This window comes from Gasterosteus aculeatus, unplaced genomic scaffold (assembly GCF_964276395.1).
Source record: "Gasterosteus aculeatus unplaced genomic scaffold, fGasAcu3.hap1.1 HAP1_SCAFFOLD_61, whole genome shotgun sequence".
Lineage (NCBI taxonomy): Eukaryota > Metazoa > Chordata > Actinopteri > Perciformes > Gasterosteidae > Gasterosteus > Gasterosteus aculeatus.
The window spans coordinates 57501-65000 of record NW_027554916.1 but is presented as its reverse complement, the minus strand read 5'-3'; positions in this window follow the sequence as shown (position 1 = coordinate 65000).

The following is a 7500-nucleotide window of genomic DNA, read 5'->3' as shown; positions in this document are numbered from 1 at the left end:
GAACCCGCTTTTCCGCCCAAAGTTGTCCGAAGATGCTTAGGCCCAGCTGGGGAACGCTCCCCACGAAGCCCGGGTCTCAGCCCTGGAGCCCTGTGTTTCCGAAAACCAGGTTTCTGAAATCTGCGACCTGGTGGCCCAGTGATGTCAGCTGGAACTTTTTTTTTCCGGTCCGCTCAAAATTCTCCAGGGGATTTTAGGGCTTTGCGCCACATATTCCGACTTTTACTTAGTTTCTGACGGAGCCAAAAAAGTCCGGGTTTTTTTGCCCTCCTTATCGTCCCGACTGGAAACTTTAACTTTTTTTTTAAGTCAGAAAATTAAAGTCTTTTTCATCCAGGAGACCGACCCTTCCTTCAAAGCGTCCCAAGTGGTCCTTCGTCATCGGATATCTGTCGGGAAATACCGCTCCATGGAACTGTTTATTTCATCCATCCGCTGCACCTGCTGTTCTGCATCAGTGTCCGACAATAGCGCTTCTTCATCGGATATCTGCCGGGATCTCACGCTCTCTGGAACTGTTTAATTCATCCATCCGCTGCACCTGCTGTTCTGACATCAGCATCCGAGAATAGTGTCCCGTACTGGGACATGGTCTGGGATATCCCGCTCTCTGGAACTGTGTTATGTTTATTTCCTTCATCCACTGCACCTGCTGTTCTGACATCAGCATCCGAGAATAGTGTCCCGTACTGGGACATGGTCTCGGATCTCCCGCTCTCTGGAACTATGTTCTGTTTATTTCCTTCATCCACTGCACCTGCTGTTCTGACATCAGCATCCGAGAATAGTGTCCCGTACTGGGACATGGTCTCGGATCTCCCGCTCTCTGGAACTATGTTCTGTTTATTTCCTTCATCCACTGCACCTGCTGTTCTGACATCAGCATCCGAGAATAGTGTCCCGTACTGGGACATGGTCTGGGATCTCCCGCTCCATGGAACTGTGTTCTGTTTATTTCCTTCATCCACTGCACCTGCTGTTCTGCCATCAGTGTCCGACAATAGCGCTTCATCATCGGATATCTGCCGTGAAATACCGCTCTCTGGATCTGCTCTGTTCTGGCAGGTAATCAGGGAGATTTTAAGTAGATGAGTGTCCGGGAATAGTGGGCCGTTCTGGGACTTGGTCTGGGATATCCCGCTCTCTGGAACTATGTTCTGTTTATTTCCTTCATCCAGTGCACCTGCTGTTCTGCCATCAGTGTCCGACAATAGCGCGCCGTTCTGGGACTTGGTCTGGGATATCCCGCTCTCTGGAACTATGTTCTGTTAATTTCCTTCATCCAGTGCACCTGCTGTTCTGCCATCAGTGTCCGACAATAGCGCTTCATCATCGGATATCTGTCGTGAAATACCGCTCTCTGGAACTGTGTATTAGTCCGTCCGCTGCACACCTGCTGTTCTGACATCAGCATCCGAGAATAGTGCGCCGTTCTGGGACATGGTCTGGTCTCTGCCGCTCTCTGGAACTCTGTATTCATCCATGCGTTACACCTGCTGTTCTGACATCAGCATCCGAGAATTGTGTCCCGTACAGGGACATGGTCTGGTCTCTGCCGCTCTCTGGAACTCTGTATTCATCCATGCGTTACACCTGCTGTTCTGACATCAGCATCCGAGAATAGTGTCCCATACAGGGACATGGTCTGGTCTCTGCCGCTCTCTGGAACTCTGTATTCATCCGTCCACTGCACCTGCTGTTCTGCCATCAGCATCCGAGAATAGTGCCCCGTACTGGGACATCAGCCAGGACGCACCGCCGTCATCTCGTTCGTTCGCTCAGTCATCCATCCACGAAAGCTACCGATCAGCCACAGTGCCCGGAATGATGCCTCCTGCCGGGGTAGCGTCCGCTTGCTCCCCGACAGCCAGTTCTGCATGAGGCTCCGGTTCTTCCACCCCCGCCACTGTCCGAGGGTGTCCGAAAATACTGAGGTCTGAGTCGGATCCGAACCGCACAACCACACGGTCTTCACGACTGGAGGCCTATGTTTCTAAAAACCGGGTTTCAGGAATCTGCGACCTGGTGGCCCAGTGATGTCGGCTGGAACTTTTTTTTCCGGTCCGCTCAAAATTCTCCAGGCATTTTCTGAGCTTTCCTTCACATAGTCCGACTTTTACTTAGTTTCTGACGGAGCCAAAAAAGTCCGGGTTTTTTTGCCCTCCTTATCGTCCCGACTGGAAACTTTAACTCCGTATTTTAAGTCAGAAAATTAAAGTTCTTTTCATCCAGGAGACCGACCCTTCCTTCAAAGTGTCCCATACAGTGCTTCGTCATCGGACATCGGCCGGGATCTCCCGCTCTCTGGAACTGTGTATTCATCCATGCGGTACACCTGCTGTTCTGCCATCACTGTCCGGGAATAGTGTGTCGTTCTGGGACTTGGTCTGGTCTCTGCCGCTCTCTGGAGCTCTTTATTCATCCATCATGTACACGTGCTGGTCTGCCATCACTGTCCGGGAATAGTGTGTCGTTCTGGGTCATGGTCTGGGTTCTGCCGCTCTCTGGAACTCTTTATTCATCCATGCGGTACACCTGCTGGTCTGCCATCACTGTCCGGGAATAGTGTACCGTTCTGGGACTTGGTCTGGTCTCTGCCGCTCTCTGGAGCTCTTTATTCATCCATCCACTGCACCTGCTGTTCTGCCATCACTGTCCGGGAACAGTGTGCCGTTCTGGGTCATGGTCTGGGATATCACGCTCTCTGGAACTCTTTATTCATCCATCATGTACACCTGCTGGTCTGCCATCACTGTCCGGGAATAGTGTACCGTTCTGGGACTTGGTCTGGTCTCTGCCGCTCTCTGGAACTCTTTATTCATCCATGCGGTACACCTGCTGTTCTGCCATCACTGTCCGGGAACAGTGTGCCATTCTGGGTCATGGTCTGGGATATCACGCTCTCTGGAACTCTTTATTCATCCATCATGTACACCTGCTGTTCTGCCATCACTGTCCGGGAATAGTGTGTCGTTCTGGGTCATGGTCTGGGATATCACGCTCTCTGGAACTCTTTATTCATCCATGCGGTACACCTGCCGTTCTGCCATCACTGTCCGAGAATAGTGTGTCGTTCTGGGACTTGGTCTGGTCTCTGCCGCTCTCTGGAGCTCTTTATTCATCCATGCGGTACACCTGCTGGTCTGTCATCACTGTCCGGGAACAGTGTGCCGTTCTGGGACTTGGTCTGGTCTCTGCCGCTCTCTGGAGCTCTTTATTCATCCATGCGGTACACCTGCTGGTCTGCCATCACTGTCCGGGAACAGTGTACCGTTCTGGGACTTGGTCTGGTCTCTGCCGCTCTCTGGAGCTCTTTATTCATCCATGCGGTACACCTGCTGTTCTGCCATCACTGTCCGGGAATAGTGTGTCGTTCTGGGACTTGGTCTGGTCTCTGCCGCTCTCTGGAACTCTGTATTCATCCATGGGGTACACCTGCTGGTCTGCCATCACTGTCCGGGAACAGTGTGCCGTTCTGGGTCATGGTCTGGGATATCACGCTCTCTGGAACTATGTTCTGATTATTTCCTTCATCCACTGCACCTGCTGTTCTGCCATCAGTGTCCGACAACAGCGCTTCATCATCGGATAACTGCCGTGAAATACCGCTCTCTGGATCTGCTCTGTTCTGGCAGGTAATCAGGGAGATTTTAAGTAGATGAGTGTCCGGGAATAGCGGGCCGTTCTGGACTTGGTCTGGGATATCACGCTCTCTGGAACTATGTTCTGTTTATTTCCTTCATCCAGTGCACCTGCTGTTCTGCCATCAGTGTCCGACAATAGCGCGCCGTTCTGGGACTTGGTCTGGGATATCACGCTCTCTGGAACTATGTTCTGTTTATTTCCTTCATCCAGTGCACCTGCTGTTCTGCCATCAGTGTCCGACAATAGCGCTTCATCATCGGATATCTGTCGTGAAATACCGCTCTCTGGAACTGTGTATTAGTCCGTCCGCTGCACCTGCTGTTCTGACATCAGCATCCGAGAATAGTGTGCCGTTCTGGGACATGGTCTGGGATCTCCCGCTGTCTGGAACTGTGTGTTCATCCATACGTTACACCTGCTGTTCTGACATCAGCATCCGAGAATGGTGTGCCGTTCTGGGACATGGTCTGGGATCTCCCGCTGTCTGGAACTGTGTATTAGTCCGTCGCTGCACCTGCTGTTCTGACATCAGCATCCGAGAATAGTGCGCCGTTCTGGGACATGGTCTGGTCTCTGCCGCTCTCTGGAACTCTGTATTCATCATGCGTTACACCTGCTGTTCTGACATCAGCATCGAGAATAGTGTCCCGTACAGGGACATGGTCTGGTCTCTGCCGCTCTCTGGAACTCTGTATTCATCCATGCGTTACACCTGCTGTTCTGACATCAGCATCCGAGAATAGTGTCCCGTACAGGGACATGGTCTGGTCTCTGCCGCTCTCTGGAACTCTGTATTCATCCATGCGTTACACCTGCTGTTCTGACATCAGCATCGAGAATAGTGTCCCGTTCTGGGACATGGTCTGGTCTCTGCCGCTCTCTGGAACTCTGTATTCATCCATGCGTTACACCTGCTGTTTCTGACATCAGCATCCGAGAATAGTGGGCCGTTCTGGGACATGGTCTGGGATATCACGCTGTCTAGAACTGTGTGTTCATCCGTCCACTGCTACCTGCTGTTCTGCCATCAGCATCCGAGAATAGTGCCCCGTACTGGGACATCAGCCAGGACGCACCGCCGTCATCTCGTTCGTTCGCTCAGTCATCCATCCACGAAAGCTACCGATCAGCCACAGTGCCCGGAATGATGCCTCCTGCCGGGGCAGCGTCCGCTTGCTCCCCGACAGCCAGTTCTGCATGAGGCTCCGGTTCTTCCACCCCCGCCACTGTCCGAGGGTGTCCGAAAATACTGAGGTCTGAGTCGGATCCGAACCGCACAAACGCCGGTCTTCACGACTGGAGGCCTATGTTTCTAAAAACCGGGTTTCAGGAATCTGCGACCTGGTGGCCCAGTGATGTCGGCTGGAACTTTTTTTTTCCGGTCCGCTCAAAATTCTCCAGCATTTTCTGAGCTTTCCTTCACATAGTCCGACTTTTACTTAGTTTCTGACGGAGCCAAAAAAGTCCGGGTTTTTTTGCCCTCCTTATCGTCCCGACTGGAAACTTTAACTCCGTATTTTAAGTCAGAAAATTAAAGTTCTTTTCATCCAGGAGACCGACCCTTCCTTCAAAGTGTCCCATACAGTGCTTCGTCATCGGACATCGGCCGGGATCTCCCGCTCTCTGGAACTGTGTGTTCATCCATACGTTACACCTGCTGTTCTGACATCAGCATCCGAGAATGGTGTGCCGTTCTGGGACATGGTCTGGGATCTCCCGCTGTCTGGAACTGTGTATTAGTCCGTCCGCTGCACCTGCTGTTCTGACATCAGCATCGAGAATAGTGCGCCGTTCTGGGACATGGTCTGGTCTCTGCCGCTCTCTGGAACTCTGTATTCATCCATGCGTTACACCTGCTGTTCTGACATCAGCATCCGAGAATAGTGTCCCGTACAGGGACATGGTCTGGTCTCTGCCGCTCTCTGGAACTCTGTATTCATCCATGCGTTACACCTGCTGTTCTGACATCAGCATCCGAGAATAGTGTCCCGTACAGGGACATGGTCTGGTCTCTGCCGCTCTCTGGAACTCTGTATTCATCCATGCGTTACACCTGCTGTTCTGACATCAGCATCCGAGAATAGTGTCCGTTCTGGGACATGGTCTGGTCTCTGCCGCTCTCTGGAGCTCTTTATTCATCCATGCGGTACACCTGCTGTTCTGCCATCACTGTCCGGGAATAGTGTGCCGTTCTGGGTCATGGTCTGGTCTCTGCCGCTCTCTGGAACTCTTTATTCATCCATGGGGTACACTGCTGTCTGCCATCACTGTCCGGGAACAGTGTGCCGTTCTGGGTCATGGTCTGGTCTCTGCCGCTCTCTGGAGCTGTTATTTTCCTCCATCCGGTACACCCACTGCTCTGCCATCACTGTCCGAAAATAGTGCTCCGAAATCGGGTAAGTCGCGCGGGGGGCCACCCCCGTATCTCGGCTCCAGGAGCCTCTTTCCGCCCGGGGCCTGGCCCACTATGCTTAGGTCCAGCTGGGGAACGCTCCCCCCGAAGCTCGGGGCCCTGTCCTGGAGATCTCTGTTTCCGAAAACCAGGTTCTGAAATCTGCGACCTGGTGCCCAGTGATGTGAGCTAAAAAAAAATTTATCGAAGCGATCTAAAAAAGCCCAGGCATTTTCTGAGCTTTCCTTCACATATTCCGACTTTTACTTAGTTTCTGACGGAGCCAAAAAAGTCCGGGTTTTTTTCGCTCCACATAGTCCCGACTGGAAACTTTAACTTTTTTTTTTTCCATTATTTCACCGCGGAGGTCCGCAAACACCTCCAGGGGCCCACAACGGCCGAATTAAGCCAGAAAAAGACACCAGAACCCGGATCTCTTTACCAGACACCCCCAGAGCCCGGAACACGGACCCAAACACCTCAGAGGCCCACAACGGCCGAATTGAACCCGGAAAAAGACGCCAGAACCCGGATCTCTTACCAGACACCCCAGAGCCCGGAACACGGACCCAAACACCTCCAGAGGCCCACAACGGCCGAATTAAGTCCGGAAAAAGACGCCAGAACCCGGATCTCTTTACCAAACACCCCCAGAGCCCGAACTCGGACCCAAACACCTCCAGAGGCCCACAACGGCCGAATTGAACCCGGAAAAAGACGCCAGAACCCGGATCTCTTTACCAGACACCCCCAGAGCCCGGAACTCGACCCAAACACCTCCAGAGGCCCACAACGGCCGAATTAAACCGGAAAAAGACACCAGACCCGGATCTCTTTACCAGACACCCCCAGAGCCCGGAACACGGACCCAAACACCTCCAGAGGCCCACAACGGCCGAATTGGACCCGGAAAAAGACGCCAGAACCCGGATCTCTTTACCAGACACCCCCAGAGCCGGAACTCGGACCCAAACACCTCCAGAGGCCCACAACGCCGAATTGGACCCGGAAAAAGACGCCAGAACCCGGATCTCTTTACCAGACACCCCCAGAGCCCGGAACTCGGACCCAAACACCTCCAGAGGCCCACAACGGCCGAATTGGACCCGGAAAAAGACGCCAGAACCCGGATCTCTTTACCAGACACCCCCAGAGCCCGGAACTCGGACCCAAACACCTCCAGAGGCCCACAACGGCCGAATTGAACCCGGAAAAAGACGCCAGAACCCGGATCTCTTTACCAGACACCCCCAGAGCCCGGAACTCGGACCCAAACACCTCCAGAGGCCACAACGGCCGAATTGGACCCGGAAAAAGACGCCAGAGCCCGGGTTCCGCTCCATGCCGCACACCGCACCTGCAATACCGACCTCTCCCACCGGAGGGAGACAGAGGGCGCCTTCCACCCTGACTGCTGCCCGGGTGAGAGACACTATTCCTGGGGGGACTCTTTATCAGACTCC